Source organism: Tenrec ecaudatus, chromosome 12 (genome assembly GCF_050624435.1).
Source record: "Tenrec ecaudatus isolate mTenEca1 chromosome 12, mTenEca1.hap1, whole genome shotgun sequence".
Classification (NCBI taxonomy): Eukaryota; Metazoa; Chordata; class Mammalia; order Afrosoricida; family Tenrecidae; genus Tenrec; species Tenrec ecaudatus.
Window position 1 is genome coordinate 83332800 of NC_134541.1, and position 18707 is coordinate 83351506.

The following is an 18707-nucleotide window of genomic DNA, read 5'->3' on the forward strand; positions in this document are numbered from 1 at the left end:
TTAAGGATCTCCAATGAATGGTGCCCTGGAATTATTTTATAGTTACTATTTTAATGCCCTCCTTACTTCATTATGACATGTACTAATCTGATAGGCAAGGTTCTGCTGTTGTGAATGAATATTATTGGAAGATTTTCCCTATCAATTCTTATATTTTGTATAAATAGTGTCCAGTCACTGAAGAGTTTAATCTGAACAAGGCAACAATTCATGTATTATGGTTCAGAGCTCACCTATATTTGTATAACTTACTTTTCCAACAGTATTTTAAATTTCATATAATTGGCTAAACTAATGACACTATCAACATAGAGTGGTTATGCATTGGGCTGCTAACTGTAAGGTCAACAGTTTGAAGCCACCAGCTAGCTCTGTAGAAGGATGAGGTTTATTACACCTGTGAAGAGACTCACAGGGGGCAGTTCTCTCCTGCTCTATAAGGTTGCTAGGTGATTTCCCAGGTGGATGATTGATTATGTTCTCTAACATAAAAATAAAATGATGTCACTAAGGTTAAACAGAGAAATATATAAACTATAGATGCATGAGTGGATTTAGGGCTTGCACTAAATTTTATCCCCAGTCTAAGAAGATGCTTGATGCTAACCCTCATGAAGAGATCAATGAGAGATGGGTTATACAGTACAGTGTAGTGAAGAAACCAGATTGTGCTTGCAATCAGAGATAATGGTGCCTGAAGTCTTAAAGACTTGTTTTCAAACAAGCAGCCCTCTAAGTCAGGTGTCAAGTGAGTCCATGTGGAAGAAGCACACCAGCCTGTGGGATCCAAGGGTTGTAAATAATACAATCCAAATCCAAAAGAGGGAATTATATCAGAGATTAAGTTGTGAACACCTGGTTTGCAAAAGCCTATGGACAACAGTGGAAGACCAAAGTCCGTCTGCAGAGTCCATACATGGATTAAGGCTACAGTGAATCTCCTCTGATCATAGTTGAAGGACATGAATAGCCCCGCTGTCAGACAGAAAGGATTGCAAGTTGATTGTGCTAGACATAATTAGATCATATCATTTGATCTTCCTCTGGACTCATTTTAAAGTTGTTTCAATTTCTAAAAAGATGAAGGTGAAATACATGTGGATTATCCCCTCTGACCATGGAGCAGGGATGTGAATAACCTTCCAACATGCAGAATAACATTGGAAAGTGGATTGTAGATACAGGTAGGTTAACATTTAGTAGCTTGTTATTTATTTATTTTTAAAAGCAAAATATTTATTGAGACTTTATTATGTGCCAAGCATTGCTTACAAGTTTTGATACATGCTATTTTAACTCTGTTCTCATAAAGATTTACATCTTAGGAAGCCCACAGGGCCAGTTCCTCCCATATCACAGGGCCACTATGAATTGAAATCAACTCAATGGCAATGAATATCCTATTATTTCATGACCTTTATGATCCATTTAATTTTAATATTTTTGCTTTCTTTTCCATTGAGGTTTTAATTTGTTATTTTTGTTTTTAATGGTTTTCTGTATGGAAAATCCAAGACAGGTAAATTCATAAAGGCAGTGACTGGGTTAATAGCTCCTCGGGGATATGGCAGGGGAGGTTGGGGTGAAATGGGAGGATAATAATGTTGACTACAAGAAGGAAGACAATGTTCGATAATTGATTGTGGTGATGATTGTACAATTCTTCTTCATGTATTTAACTATGTTATTATAAGATAGGTAAATTATAAACCAATAAAACTTGAAGAAATAAAAAAGAGGGATTGACACAGTGTTTGTAACAATCACCTCAAACATAGGAAAATTGATCACAATGGTGCAGGACCAGGCAGTCTTGTGTTCTCTCGTACATAGGGTAAGTTATAAGTTGCAACCAACTCAACAGCACCTAACAACAATGAAGTGCCTGTAAGATTGTAGCTTTACAATTCATAAAGACATTTATTTATTTAGCCCATACTTTTGAGTGTTGTGGTTGAGCACTGAATGCTGAGCAATACTGCATTGAATCGAATGGAACAAAATGTCTGTCCTCCTGAGGCTGAAAGAAGTGAAAAAGGGCAAAGATTATGTGTTGGAGTGCTGCGGCTTTGGAAAGCTAGATGGGATGGTCCCATAAAGGCCTCATCGAGAAGGTAACATTTATACGAGGCTATAAAATTGTATGGATCTACAATGACAGAAAAGCACGATAGTTGAGGAAAACAGCAAGTGCAAAGGGTTTGGGGTAGGAATGTGCTGTAGATTTTAAGAAATGAAGTGGAATTTAGTGTGCTGGAGCACAGGCAACAAAGAGAGGAGTAGAAGGTTATGAGATCAGAGGAGACAATATTGTGGAGAGAGTTACACCAGGTCATTGGGCATCATTACTTTTTATTCTCATTGAAATGGGGATTCATGGGAATGTTGTAAACAGGAATAATGTTATATGACTTCAGTGTTAATGAAATGATACACTTTAAATATGTTATAGGGTGGCAACATTGAAAGTCGCAGACCAGTGTGCTGTTATTGTGATGGTCCAGAATATAAAGAAAATAAAAATTCTTACAACTGGTCCAATAATAAACATCATAATACATGGCAAAGACATTGACATTACCAAGGATTAACAACCAATATCCAGGGAATTAGTTAATAAATCAAATGACATGTTATATTGGGTAAATCTATGGTAAAATAGCTCTTTAAAATATTATAAAGCAAAAATATCATTTTAATGAATTAAAACATGGCATTTTCAATGGTTTCACATGCATATGAAAAAGAAGTCCAATAAGAATGGGGTATGTTATTTGAATTAGTGATGAACTATACAGAATAAGACTTGGACAGGCAGAAGAAAGAACAAATCAGTCTAAAGTATAGGTAAATCGATAGAGGCAGTAAGTAGATTAATGGTTCCTTATACTGAAGGGAAGGTTGAGAAGGAATTGGAGAGCTAATAATGGTGAGCACAAGAATGTCAGCAAAAGTGAGTGAGAACCTTCATGAGATGCATTCACACAGTGGCTGCAAAAATAGGCTCAGACATAGCAATTATTGTGAGGATGGAGCAGGACTAGGCAATGTTTTGTTCTTTATAACAGTGAACTTATAACTTTCACTATGAGTTGAAGTAGACTCATCAAGATTTGATAACAACAAAAGGTGAAAGATGATGGTAACTTGGAGCTGAGATTAGGTGAGGACGTTGTGAGAAGTGATAGAATCTGGATACATTTTAATGTAAAGCCAATAGGTGTTCTAAGAATTAGATGTGCTGTGAGAAAATCAAGAATCTAAGAAATTAGAAAAATAAAATGATCACTTATAGAAATGAGGAGACTGTAGGATAAACTGGCTATGATGGAAGGGGATAATATTGAATTATAGGTTATACTAATCTTTAACTTTATTAGATATTGGTACTTTTTTCTCCAAAATAGTTGTTGAAATTACAGTTCCACAGTTTACACATGAACACTTCTCTTTCTTCTTTGTCTTCAAATATTGCCAAATTGATGGATACAAAATGTTATTTTATAGTTATTTCAACTTGTACCTCTTTGGTTATTGGTAAGGTTGTATTCCACATACTGACTTTTGGTGGTTTCATCTTTAAACTATCTATTCAAAGTCTCTGTCTACATTTCCTATTGGATTGCCCTTTTCTTATTTGTAAATGTTTGTTATTATAAGTAATACCAATTGGAGATATCTTTTATGGGTTATTTAAAAAATAGGTAAGGACTCCTTAGTCATAGAAAAATTTAAACAAAATGATTAAACTATTTTTTTCATGATGGTAATGATTTTTGCATCTACTTTAGAAACTTCTCACTTTCTTCCCCACTCTTTATAAGAGTTTAGCTCTAATGTCCACCAGCTAAAATCTCCTGGCTAACTTGACCAATATCACCCAGTTTCTAAGAAGTAGGGAACCTCTCTCTGATTAACCAGATGCACAACATAAACTCTGAGTTCTTCAAAGTATTTTGATTATTTTCTTATGTAAACACACACGCAAAAACACAGAGAACACAGAATGCAAAGTCAAAGTGTCTCCCCCTCACCCAGGTTGGCCGCTTGCTGGTGCTGGGACAGACTTGCTCCTAAATTCAACTTGATTAGAATCCCCCTTCACCTCAGGCCTCAATTCCTATACCCTATTTCCATTATTCCACCCTGGTATGGAGGGCAGGGAGTGAGGCATGGTGCAGAATTTTGATATCACAGGATACTACCTTTCTAGAGTAGGCAAGCAGTATGCCATCAAATTAAGGCACCTTTGTTATAAACACAATATCATTGTTCTGTTGCACTCTCCCTATTTTATTTAATGGGTTGATAAGTGACCCTGGTAGAATACTAAATATACTCTCCACCGACCCCAATTACCACTACCTCAAGACCCTACTTCTCCTTTCTCAGTGAGACACACATTCCCATAAACTAACAAGTATTACCCCACCTTAAAAAATTTCCTCATCCAATTTATAAAAAATCACTATATTTAACCAGAAGACTACCTATGATTAATACCATCACTTAAACCTTACTCTCTAGCCCATATCTCCTATTCATACCATCCTCCCAATTCTATCACTCATTTCTCATCTCCACACAATAAAATTTCCAGCTCCTATCTGATCTTCCTCCTCTAATCCAAAGAGCCACCACCCTAAACAACCGAGAACCCTGAATACCATCCACAGCTGGACCATGATGTCTCACTAACAACAGCCAAGAGCAGTAACCACAAAAAAATCAAGAAAACAAAAGTGAATGACTGAAGATTACCCAAACCTAATGGAATCTACAGAAAAACAAGTACTCGAGCTGCCAGAAATGGAATTTAGAAGAAGGGTGATTGTGGCCATACAAAAGATCTGGATCAATTTGGAAAACAAAGGAAGAAATTGAGATACTAAAAACCTCACAACCAAAAGAAACCCAGAAACTAAGCAATGTGATGGCAGTAAATCAAAACATGGTACAAGAACTGAGAAATACCATGGGAAAAAAGGGAAATTGAATCAGTAAACTCAAAGACAACCATGCAGAGAGAGAAAGAAAAAATCAAACAAAAAGGCAAAAGAACTAAAGAAAGTCTAAGGATGCTATGGGATGCCTGGAAGAGAAATTATATATGTGTCATTGTGAGTTAGTTTATTGTGCCAACCTGGCCAATAAACACATGTGGGGTTAATTGAAGGGTGGGGAGATAAAATGGCTTGGTAAGCCTCGCCTTTCAAGCTCTCCGATCTCTTGCTTTCTGATGGTCTGACCAGGGTGCAGTTGCCTTAGCAGGTTCCCTGCTTCAGCTGGCAAATCTCACTTCCTGCACGACAACCCCAAACAGAAGCTGCATGGACCTACCCGATGCAGTCCTGGGTGCTGGAGCAGCCATGTGGAGACCCTGCCAGCACTGAGATGCTTACATATTCATAGACTTGGCTTTCCTCCTGTAGTCAACATCATAGTGTGTTTTTTGTGAGATGGAAGAGGAGTTTGTGACATGTGGGTTAGTGTTGGACTTGTGGACTTGGGCAGCACTGGGTTAGGATTTTTTCTTGATCTGCACTTAACCTTTATATAAAACTCTCTCATACATGAGTTTCTGTGGATTAGTTTCTCGAAAGTACCCAGGCTAACACACATTTGAATACAGGAACAGGAAGAAACACACAAGTCTACAGATAAAATAGTAAAGGATTTAATATAGGAATATTTCCCCATTATCACAAAGGAGGAGTCAATAATCATTCAGGAAGCAGAGCGAATAACAAATAGATTAACAACGCCTTGCCTCCCCCCCCTTTACACACACAAAACTCATCAAGACATACAATTATCAAATTCTCTAACTTCAAGGAAAAGGAGAGAATCTTGAGAGCAGCTAGAGAGTAAAAAACAGTCACCTATAAAGTAAACAGATAAGAATAATCCCTGATCTCTCACAGAAATCATGTAGGAAAGGAAAATATAGAATAATACATGTCAAACTCTGAAAGAAAAATGTTGTCAACCAAGAATCCTATATACAACACGGTTATTGTGTTAGGCAGGTTTGACTAGAGAAATAAATCCAGAGACATATATGTGTAAGGAAAGCTTTATATCAAGGAGTAATTAGATATCAAGAAAATATCCCTGCCCAATCCAAATCAAATCCCTAAGTCTGATACTAGTGCATAAATCCCTCTTCAGACTCACACAGGACATGCGATGATACAAAATGCAGAAAGATCACAGGCTAGTAGATGCAAATTCTTGTGGCTCCAGTGGCAGTAGGACTCTCATCTGTCTAAGTGTGGTTCCATGTGGCTTGTAAACAGGAAGAAGAAGCAGCAAGAGATATGTGGTCTACCTCCAGGGTGAAAGACAGGAAATTCCCAGAATCCTCATGAGTAGGTTATACCCATAAGGAGACATCATCAGGTCATGATCTAATTGACAGGCTAGACTTCACTGCAATATTTATTTATCAAGTTGACATGAAATTATGTAGCTACCACAATTTCCCATCAAATATATAGGAGAAATTAAAATATTCTCAAACAAGGAAAATTTAAGGGAATTCTTTAAAAAATCAGCATTACAAAAAATATTAATTGGATATCTCTGGTCAGAAAACCAACAACTGTAGCACACATACATGGCCACCACAGAATATAACAATCACCCAGAAGGCAAACACTGAAACATTACTCAAAACAATACAGGTAGAGGGGGGAAATGAAGACATGTGTAAAGTCCACCCCCCTTCAAAAAAAGACTAAATATAATAATATGAGATGACAGCAACCTACATTTATAATTATTTAATAACACTGGATGCCAATGGACTAAAAATATGAAATGGACTAAAATGTCAAAAGACAAAGAATAGCAGGCTGAATTAAGAAACAAGATCCTTTACTTTTCTGCCTTCAAGAGACACACCTCCAACTCACAGCAAAAAAACCCCAAACAAAAACATACAGAGTTAAAGGATGGCAAATAATTTACCAAGCTAATGGCAACAACAAAATAATCAAAATCAGGCATGGCACTATTAATTTCTAACAAAATAGACTTCAAATACATGGCATAATGAGAGACAAGAATGGACAGTATACAATGATCAAAGGATCAATAAACCAAGAACACAGCCATAATAAACAACTCAACAGCCATAATAAACACCCAACAAAAGACTCTTAAAATACATCCATGAAATCATCAAAGAGATGAAAAGAGAAATCACCAGATGGACAATAATAGTAGGGTGCTTCAATATACCACCCTCAAGGAAAGATAGATCAATAGGAAAGAAACACAATTAACAAATAGATAGATGAACAACACAAACAGCTTGACCCTCTAGATATTTACAAAATACCTAACATTTTTTAAGAGCAAAAATAAACAAATCCCCCCTTCCCCCCCAAAACAAAACACAGACCCATTTGGCCAAGCTGATCCCTCTTCTCTGGGGGATAGTGCAGTACACTCGCCATCCCAGAACACCCTAAAAGTCTCTTTAAAAAACTTAAAAGGCACTGCCACAATGGGGCTTTGTTAGCTACTTGGACTACTGGCATTGCAACCATTTTACAGTGGGTTAACTAGCAAAGCTCTAACATAACAAAGGAGGGAAAACCCACTATGTTTTAAAAGCAGCAGCTTTATCTAGAAGCAGTTTGGCCTGGACACAGAGTCTTAGGAAATAAGTGACTGCCAAAGCTCAAATATATACAAGCCAGTAAACCAAGCTTTTCACATACAATACCAGCCCACTGAGTAGGACATTGCTGTACTCCAGCCCCCTAGATAACCTAGGTAGGTAACAGGAATAGATGTCATCACCCCACTCCCACTTGACCACTCCATCATACAAAAAGAGCAAACATCATCACTTGATTGATGATTCACCAGAGGTACATTCTCTCAAGATAATTAACTCACATCACCAGAATACACCTTTCACAGCTATTCCAGACACCAAATCATCACGCTAGTCTGAATTTCACTCCACTCTGACACCTTACAAGATAACAAGGAGTAAATATCATACCCTCAAACACTGTCCCTACATAATATACAGGGTCAATAGGGGATTCTCCCTCCATTACCCCAAACATCATAACCTCTGGAACCTGTTACCTCCATTTCAGCAACACAGAACCTCCATTAACTTACAAAATAAAATTTCATAGTCCATCACCCTTTTCTCCAAAGTATTAAAATTACTATACCTAAGGGAAGGTTTCCTATGAGTAATACCACCATTTTAAATCCACTCCTAAATTCTAATCACCCTTCTCACCCACATAGCACTTCCTCCTTAACTATGCACAATACGATCCTCCCCTAAGCTAAAGCACAATCCACCCAGAAGATTTTGCTCCATCACCAGCTCATCCAAGAAATGATACAGGCAGCAGCCAATACCTGAAGTTAGTATTAAAAAATCTAGAGAAACAAAAGTCAATTACGGAAGATGACCCAAACCCAATGGTTTACACAGAAGCAGCAGCACTTGACTGTCCATAAAAGAATGCTTGAGAATATTGCTTAGTGACGTACAGGAAAATAGGGATAAATCCTGCAAACAAATAAAAAATAGAGATAATAGATTCTCTACACTGAAGAAAAGTCCAGGAGTTAAGGAATAACATAGCAGAAATAGATAAAATAGTGAACGATATCAACAATAGAATGGCAGAGATCGAGGACCAAGTCAGTGATCTTGAAGATAACCACCCAGAATCTAGCAAATGAGAGAAGCTGTCAGACAGAAAAGCCAAACAACTGAAGAAAACCTGAAGAGGATGCAGGATTCCATGGAGCGAAGCAATATTTGAGTTACTGGGATTCTGGAGCAGGAAGAAAGAAACAAGCATACAGTGAAAATAGTAAGGGAAGTCTTGGAAGAAAACTTCCCCAATACTACAAAGGAGGAGTCAACAACTACTCAGATGGCAGAGAGAACACCAGTTAGATCAAACCCTTCCCCCAACACAAGACACATAGTAGTAAAATTACCAAATTTCAAGGAAAAGGAGTGAATCATGAGAGTAACTAGAGAGACAAAATCAGTCACATATAAAGGTAAACAGATAAGAATAAGCTCAAATCTCTCTGCAGATACCATGCAGGAAAGAAGAAATTGGAGCAAGGTATACCAAAAGCTGAAAGATAACAACTGCAATCCATGAGTCATTTATCCAGCAAAGCTGTCCATCAAATTTGAATGAGATATTAAAATTTTCTTTGATAAGGAAACATTTAAAGAATTCCTAAAAACAAAACAAGCACTATAAAAATAATTTTAAATACTTAAAGGGCAGAAAACCAACAACTGCAACATACAAACAGGGGAGCACTGTAGGTTTTAACTCAACTCAAAAAACACACACCATCCTATAAAGGAGTATAAAATAAAATACCTAACACAAATAATATGAGATGACAGCAACTAATCAACATATAGATTTAATTACATTGAATGTTAGTGGTTTAAATGTATCTTTTTTTTCATTTTATTTTTAAAAATAATTTTATTGGGGGCTTGTACAACTCTTATCACAATCCATCCATCCATCCATTGTGTCGAGCACATTTGTGCATATGTTGCCATCATCATTCTCAAAATATTTGCTTTCTGGTTGAGCCCTTACAAATACCTATTTTTTTCCAATCATTTTTTGGGGGCTTGTACAACTCTTATCACAATCTATATGTACATCCACATATCAAGCACATTTGTACATTTGTTGCCATCATCATTCTTAAAACATTTGCTTTCTACTTGAGTCCTTGGTATCAGGTCCTCATTAAAAAAATCATTTTATTAGGGGCTCATATAATTCCTTTCACAATACATACATATATCAATTGTGTGAAGCACATTTGTACATTCGTTTCCCCTATCATTCTCAAAATATTTGCTTCCCACCCAAGCCCCTGGCATCAGGTCCTCATTTTTTCCCCTCCCTCCCCACTCCTCCCTCCCTCATGAACCCTTGATAATTTATAAATTATTATTTTGTCATATCTTTCTCTGTCCCACGTCTCCCTTCCTCCACTTTTCTGTTGTATGTCCCCCAGGGGGGAGGTCACATGTAGATCCTTGAAATAGGTTCCCACTTTCCAACCCACCCTCTCTATGCCCTCCCAGTATCACCACTCACTCCACTGGTCCTGAGGGGATCATCTGCCGTGGTTTCCCTGTGTTTCCAGTTCCCATATGTACCAGTGTACATCCTCTGATCTAGTCAGACTTGCAGGATAGAATTCAGATCATTACAGTGGGAGGGAGGGTAGGAAGCATTTAGGAACTAGAGGAAAGTTGTATTTTTCATTTTTGCTACATTGCACCCTGGCTGTCTCATCTCCTCTCCAAGACTCTTCTGTAAGGGGATGTCCAGTAGCCTACAAATAGGCTTTGGGTCTCCACTCTGCACTCCCCTGCTAATTCACTATGGTAAGATTTTTGCTGTGATAATGCCTGATACCTGATCCCTTGACACCTTGTGATCACACAGACTGGTGTGCATCTTCCATGTGGGCTTTGTTGCTTCTGAGCTAGATGGCCGCTTGTTTACCTTCAAGCCTTTAAGACCCCAGATGCTATCTCTTTTGATAGCTGGGCACCATCAGCTTTCTTCACCAAATTTGCTTATGTACCCATTTGTCTTCAGGATCATATCCTGGAGGTGTTCACCCATGGTACTTTCAATTGCCTTGTTTGCATGTGAAAGTTGGACATTGAATAAGGAAGACAAAAGAAGTAATGCATTGAAGGATACTGATGAAGAATATTCAAAGTACAATGAACTGCCAAAAGAACAAACAAATTTACCTTGGAAGAAGTATAGCCAGAATGCTCTTTAGATGCCAGGATGGTGAGACTTATCTCACATATTTTGGACATGTTGTAAGGAGAGTCCAGTCCATGGAAAAGGATATCATGCTAGGCAATATATTAGGGCAGCAAAAATGAGGAAGGTTTTTGCTAAAATGGACTGACACTGTAGCTATATTGATGGGTTCAAGCATAAGAATAATTGTGAGGATGGCACAGGACTGAGGAATGTTTTGTTCTGGTGTTCACAAGGTATGTGCGAGTTGGAACTGACTCAATAGCTCCTAACAACAGCAGCTCATTGTCCTTGTGAAATATCTAATTTTTGCATATTTATCTTTTTTCTACCTTCCTCACATAATCTTTATCTTATATATAATGGCACACTTTGATTCTAGTAGTTTTCCTAAAACTATCTTACATTTAGGTAATATATATATATATAGTACTCACTGCTGTTGAGTCAGTGCTGACACAGCGATCCCTTGTGGGTTTCCAAGACTGTAACTATTTATGAGTGTAGAAAGCCCTGTCTTTTTCCCTGGTGGTTTTGAACTGCCAACCATGAGGATTACAGCCTAACAAATTACTACACAACCAGGACTCTATTCAGTAGAGACTAGTCCCTGGGAAAGACTTCAGGTGGAAAGTAGAGAATGACCTCCAAAATTGGACCAAAGCTACAGGCATATAAAATCCAGAGCCATAATATATCATATAAGGGGTCATGGCTAGAAGGGCCATATTAACTGACCATAACTCACTCACCTACGTGCTAGAAAAAGATGGATAAATCAATCCTAATTTCAACCAAAACACAACAAAATAGACATGAATGATATGATTTGTACAAACAAAAGAGCAATCATGACAATCAGGAAACACATTATTGTGGCTGTGGCAGTTACATAATCGTGTCAACTTGTGAAGGGGTGGAGTCTAGCCTGTCAATTAGGTCACAGCTTGACCTCATTTGGAGGCTTGATGGATATATATAGCTCACTGGAGGCCAGATGCACTCTCGCCCTGCAAGACATTCCTGTTTACAAGACACATGGAGCTATGCTAGAGCACTGGAGCCAGAGGAGCTATGTGGAGACATGCCAGCACTGAGATGCTTACACTGCCACTGGATCAACAAGACTTTCCACCCACAGGTCTGTGATATTCCTGTATTTGGCATCATTGCATGTGTTGCATGAGTCTTAAAAGGAATTTCCAGACTGTTATCAGACATATGGACTAATATTGTACTGATGACTTGATCTGAACTGGAATGGGATATTTACTCTTTTATATAAAATGAATTCTTATGCACATATACTGTATATACTTGAAAATAAGCCGGCCCAAATATCAGCTGAGGCACCTAATTTTATCACAAAACTGCGTAAAAAATGTGCTTAAAAACTTGGCTTATACATGAGTATATATGGTAAGTCTCACTAGATTTGTTTCTCTAGTCTACCCAGATTAACACATTATGGTACCTTGGGAGGGGAGTACTAGAGAAACAAATCATAAAAATGTTTGACCTTTGCTTTATGGTAGTTTTTCTTCTTTGGCTAGCCACAGGTCAGATATATCCATGCAGTTTAGTGGGTTATTTTCTGGAAAGAATATTGGAATTTAAAGTTTGGATCCTTAAAAATTGTCTTTGGTTAGTCCTGTCTGAAATGGTGAAAATGATTGTGATAAATCTGAATCATGAGCTCTGGTGGCAAAATTGTCACTTGAATATCTCCGAGACCATGTTTCTCAGTGATTATGGCTGATAGAAGGCCAAAAGGACTGACAGAAAGCCTGGCCCTGGCTTGATTCAGGCAGAGGTCTAAAATCATACTTCGTATCAATGGAATAGTTTAGATAGGGATTAATATATGATAGATAAGTGTTGAACTTACTGTTTAAAGAATTGAGTTTAGGATCTGGCTGTACTAGGCTTATACGGTTTTCCTCTTTGTATTGTTGATATAATAATTGATAGAAATGTTTATTGGGAAGTATAAATAGAGAGTTTGTAAGGTCACAGTTTCAACCACCAATTTGAATCCCTAAATGGGGAAGGACACACCTGCAAAGATGGCTGTGAAGTGCTAAGTGTCTTGAGGGCTCAGGACATTTGACAGGGAAGAGGCTTGCCTAGGGGCTGTTGGCAGATTGAAGGAAAAATGTAACCCTTTAGATTTTTAAATTTTGAACTAGTGGTTTGTGTCAGGAGCTCAAAGAGATCTGGAGCCAGGAAGAAACTCTTCTCTAGGACTTATCGTTAAAGAAAGCTAGCATCAGCCTTAAATGTTAGCTAGATTCTCACCTGGATCTGTTTGTTGAGTGGAAGTGGGAGATATGCAGAGCTAAAGAGATGGGTTGAGGCTGGCCACTGACACCTGTGGACCTGGTTCACAGGAACTAAAAAAGAAAAGGAGAACAGGCGGATTGGTCTGAAGTTCATGACCTAGCACAAGGAGGTTAGGGTTGTTGAGAATTTGTGACAGTGCCCAGGGTCTAAAGGCAAGGTGAACAATGGGCACCCTGGTGAGGCTAAGTGAGGGAGCCTACATTGAGTTGACTAGAACGGACCAGATGAAGAGAGATTTTTGAGCCTGTGAATTGGTGTATATTACTGCTAACTTTATGGATGTCCTGTCCTGATCTGATTGCTTATGGATGTGGACTTATGAGGTTCCAAATGGATGAAGATTCTTCAAATCAAAGAATATGATTGTCTCCTCAGAGCACTGGCCTGATGTAAGTGGGCAGTATATAAATTGGATACCTCAAATTGGGCAGATAAAGGCATGGAGTGGTTGGCTTACAAACTTTCATAGGTGGGGACATATATTCATAATAGTATAGGATTATGGTGTAGGTATTCACTTAACTATAATTGTTAGGCATAGCATATTGTAGTGTTGTTCACTTATAGAATATTATGCTTAAATAAGGCTTGGGCACATATTGAATTATATGCATTAGAGTTTTATCTTGTTAGGTATAGATATGATTTTATTATTGCTTGTTAAAAATTATGTATGGCTAAAGAGTTATGTAAAAGTGTCAAGTTGACCAGGGGTGGTCTGTGGCTGTTACATAATTATGTCACTAGCCTGTCAATCAGGTCAGAGCTTGATGATCTCATTTGGAGGTGTGATGGATATAAATAGCTCACTGGAGGCCACATGCACTCTCGCCCTGAAAGACATTTCTGTTGACAAGACATAGGAGCTACGCTAGAGCCCTGGAGCTGGAGGAGCCATGTAGAGACCCCTGCCAGTGCTGGATCCATAAGGCTTTCCACCACTGACCTTACGATCTTCCTGCATTCAACATCATTGCATGTGTTGCATGAGTCTGAAGAGGAATTTATAGATTTGTATTGGACATATGGACTAATATTGGACTTATGGACTTGATCTGGACTGGACTGGGATGTTTTCTCAATATACAATTGCTCTTTTATATAAAAACTAATTCTTATACACATATAAGTCTCACTGGATTTGTTTCTCTAGTGGCTTTTTAGAAATGAGAGTTTGTAAACCAAACAAAATAGTAGTTAACAGTTGCTTTAGGGTATTTTATAATATATTATTTGCAACAAATTAGTGCCTTCTTTTAAAGGATTGCTTTATTTTGGGTTGCTTGGGTTTCAAGATGTCAATAAAGTTTTTAATGTTTCACTGAACCCTGGTGGTTTAGTGGTTACACATTGTGCTACTAACTGCAAGGTCAGTAGTTCAAAACCACCATCTACTCCCCAGAAGAAAGATGGGGCTTTCTATTCCCGGAAAGAATTTCCATCTCAGAAACTCAGAGGGGCAGTCTATAACCCCTGTTCATAAGAGTTACTATGAGTTGACACAGGCTCCATGGCAGTAGGTTTGGTGTTAGTTTGAGAGAGTGTGTAACTGAAGAACAAACGTTTAAGACAGAGGCTATGGAAGGCATTTACCTCTAAACAAAAAAATTCTTCCAGCATGGCCAACTCTGGTATTGCTGTACCCAAATCTCCGGATAAAGAAACCTGGAACTAATGAGTGCCACTTTGTGCAGGATTTTGGATATAAATGAGATTTTGGAAAACATAGGCTTTAACCCTGTGTCCCTGTGATTTGAGCCTGGTACAGAGACCCTCCTACATGATTGTGTAAAGACTATTAAATAGATATTCTCGAGCTACCCTGAGCTACAGGAATAACTTTTGCCAAATCCAGATCAGACTCTGCATGTGATGGAGAAAGGAGGATTGAAACCAGAGAATGGGATATGCAGCTGTAACCATCTAAGCCACAGTGGAAGTTGCTCCTTTAGGCCTCAGCCATATCAATTTAGGTACTCCTTCCTCAGGTAAGCCTGTCTAATTTTAGTCCTTTTGATTTTGCTAACGCTGATAAGAAGGACTTTACCTTAGGCTTAGAGGAATAAACTTGACTCCTGGGAGCTTTGTGGGGGTTGGTGTAGTCAGAACCATGTCAGACAATACAGTCCACTTTTCATTGAGCTGGTCCTTCAGGGAAGAAATCGTTGATGCGCTCTGCAGAATTTGGTCTCATAGCTGACGCTGGGTAGAGAATCTGTAGAAACAAAAAGAGACCTAGGGAGGATAGGAGTCAAACCTTGGATACACCACTCCTATAGGAACCCAGTCACCTTCGAAGAATAGAATGCAGAACCTCTGGATGGACTGAAAAATCATTTTATATTATTTTTATTATAAATGATTTTCTTTTCAATATCCCAGAGAGTGTGGCACACAGATGTTCCTCGTGAAAACAGACAAGATGATATCCAGTAGAATAACAGCACTCTGGTTTTAAAGGGCCTGCTATGGCTGTCATCTTAAGCCTAGGCAAAGCTTATGTTATCACCTTGGTCCAAGCCATTCTTTCCCCCCTACTACACTTAAGAGAACAGTGAAAGTTAAATATTAAGAGTGGAATATAGATAGAATTATTACTATCCACTGACATATGATATTCCTATTCTTTTTTTGTTTTTTTTCTTGCTTTGATTATTTTTTAAAAACATTTTATTAGGGACTCATACAACTCTTAGCACAATCCATACATATACATACATCAATTGTATAAAGCACATCCATACATTCCCTGCCCCAATCATTCTCAAAGCATTTGCTCTCCACTTAAGCCCTTTGCATCAGGTCCTCTTTTTTTCCCCCCTCCCTCCCCGCTCCCCCCTCCCTCATGTGCCCTTGGTAATTTATACATTGTTATTTTGTCATATTCCTGTTCTTGATGGTACTTAAATAACTAGTATCTGTAGGGCTGTTAGAGTGTGTTACTATGTGGCCCATTGTGTAATTATGTGTATATATTCATTTATATTCTCTGTTATCTGTGTCACAAAGTATTAACTACTACACAGACTATAACTTGTTGATCTCTAGTTTTATAGCATTGTGACCTGAGAAGAAGGAGTGTAGCCTCTCAATGATTTTGAATTGTTGAGGCTTGTCTTGTGGTCTAGCATGTGATCAATTCTAAAATATACACTGAATGTACTGGAGAAGAATGTATGTTGTGTTATTTTTAGGTACATACTCTGAATATGTTTATGAGGTTGAGGTGGTTGATTGCGTTTAACTCCTTTGTTACTTTATTGAGTGCTTTTCCTGATGATCTGTCTTTTCTTAAGAGTTGTGCTGAAACCTCCTACTATTATTAAGTTGTTTATTTCTGTTTTCAACTCTGTAAGCATTTGATTGATGTACTTTGAGTGTCTCTATGTTTATTAAGTTTATATGTTGTTGATGTATTGTTCTTTCAATCGTTATGTAGTGTTCTTTCTTAACTCTCATGTTATCACCTTGAGATGCGTTTTACCAGAGATTAATATTGTTACTCCTGCTTTTAATGGTTTCTCTACGCTTGGTAAAATTTTCATTATTCTTTGATTTTAAATTATTTTGTCTTTGAGTTTAAGGCACGTCTCTTGCAAACAGCATATTCAGTGGTCCTCAACCTTCCTAATGCCATGACCCTTTAATACAGTTCCTCATGTTGTGGTGGCCCCAATATAAAATTATTTTCGTTGCTATTTCATAACTATAATTTTGCTGTTGTTATGAATTGGGCGAGTCATGTGACAGGGTTGTTTGATCCCCAAAGGGGTCACAACTCACAGGTTGAGAATCACTAATATAGATGGATCCTGTATTCTAATCAAGTCTGCTACTCTCTATCTTTTGGTTGGTGCTTTTAATCCATTGACATTTAGTGTCATTATTGATATATTCATCTTTGTTGCTGTCATTTTGCTCTTTTAAAAATTCTTTTTACCTTTCTCCATTCCTATGGTTTTATTGGTGTCTTTGTTCCTTCTCTATTTCTGTGTTGTTTTCAGCGTCGTTTTCATTGTATTGATTTCTGAGTGTTGTTGCCTTGTCTGATGTTCTCAGATTTGCCTGCTTACACTGGTCCTCTGTCCATAGTGATCCAGTTAATATTTTTGTAATGCTAGTCTTATTTTTAAGAATCCATTTAGTTTTCCCTTGTTTGGAAGTACCTTTATTTCTCCCACATATTTGAGGGGTAATATTTGTGAGTATAGGATTCTTTAAAAAAATCATTTTATTGGGGCTCACACAACTCATCACAATCCACACATACATCAATTGTGTAAAGCACACTTACACATTCGTTGCCTTCATCATTCTCAAAACTCGCTTTCCGCTTGGGTTCCTGGAATCAGCTCCTCATTTTCCTTTCCTCCCCTCCCCCGCCCTCCCCACTTCCCCCTCCCTCATGAACTCTTGATAATTTATAAATTATTATTTTATCTTATCTTACACTGCCTGGCATCTCCATTCACCCACTTTTCTGTTGCCCATCTCCCAGGGAGGATGTTATATGTAGATCCTTGTGATTGGTTCCCCCTTTCTACACCCCCTTCCCTCCCGGTATTGCCACTCTCACCACTGGTCCTGAGGGGTTCATCTGTCCTGGATTCCCCGTGTTTCCAGTTCCCATCTATACCACTGTGCATCCTCTGGTCTAACCAGGTTTGCAAGGTAGAATTGGGATCATGATAGTTGGAGGAAGGAAGCGTTTAAGAACTAGAGGAAAGTTGTGAGTTTCATTATTGCTACACTGAATCCTGAGTGACTCATCTCTTCCTCACTACTCTGCAAAGGATGTCTAGTGGTCTACAGATGGGCATTGGGTCCCCATCATGCACTCCCCTCATTCACGATGATATGATTTTCTCCCCCGCCTTTGTTGCTTGAAACCTGATCCCCTCGGCCCTTCATGATCACACATGTTGGTGTGCTGCGTCCATGTGGGCTTTGTTGCTTCTTGGCTAGATGGCCGCTTGTTTACTTCCAAGCCATTAAGACCCCAGATGTTATATCTCTCGATAGCTGGGCTCCATCAGCTTTCTTCACCACACTTACTTATGCACACATTTCAGCGTTTCAGCATTTATGTGGGGAAGGTGATTTACACAATGATGGTTTTTGTTTTTTGGTGTTTGCTACCTGATCCCTTCAACACCTTGTGATCACACAGGCTTGTGTGCTTCTTCTCGGTGGGTTTTGTTGCTTCTGAGCTAGATAGCCGCTTGTTTGTCTTCAAGCTTTTAAGACCCCAGATGCTATATCTTTTGATAGCCGGGCACCATCAGCTTTCTTTACCACGATTGCTTATGCACACATTTGTCTTCAGTGATCATGTCGGGAAGGTGGGTATCATGGGATAACCATTTAGCTGAGCAAGATGCTCTTGTATTAAGGGAATGCACGCGAGGAGGCCCAATGTCCACCTGCTACCCTATTACTAAACCTATGAATATATGCACATAGGTCTATTTCCCCCATAATCATAAGTATATTTACATGTCTGTATTTAGGCTTCTCTGTATGCCTTTTGCTTCC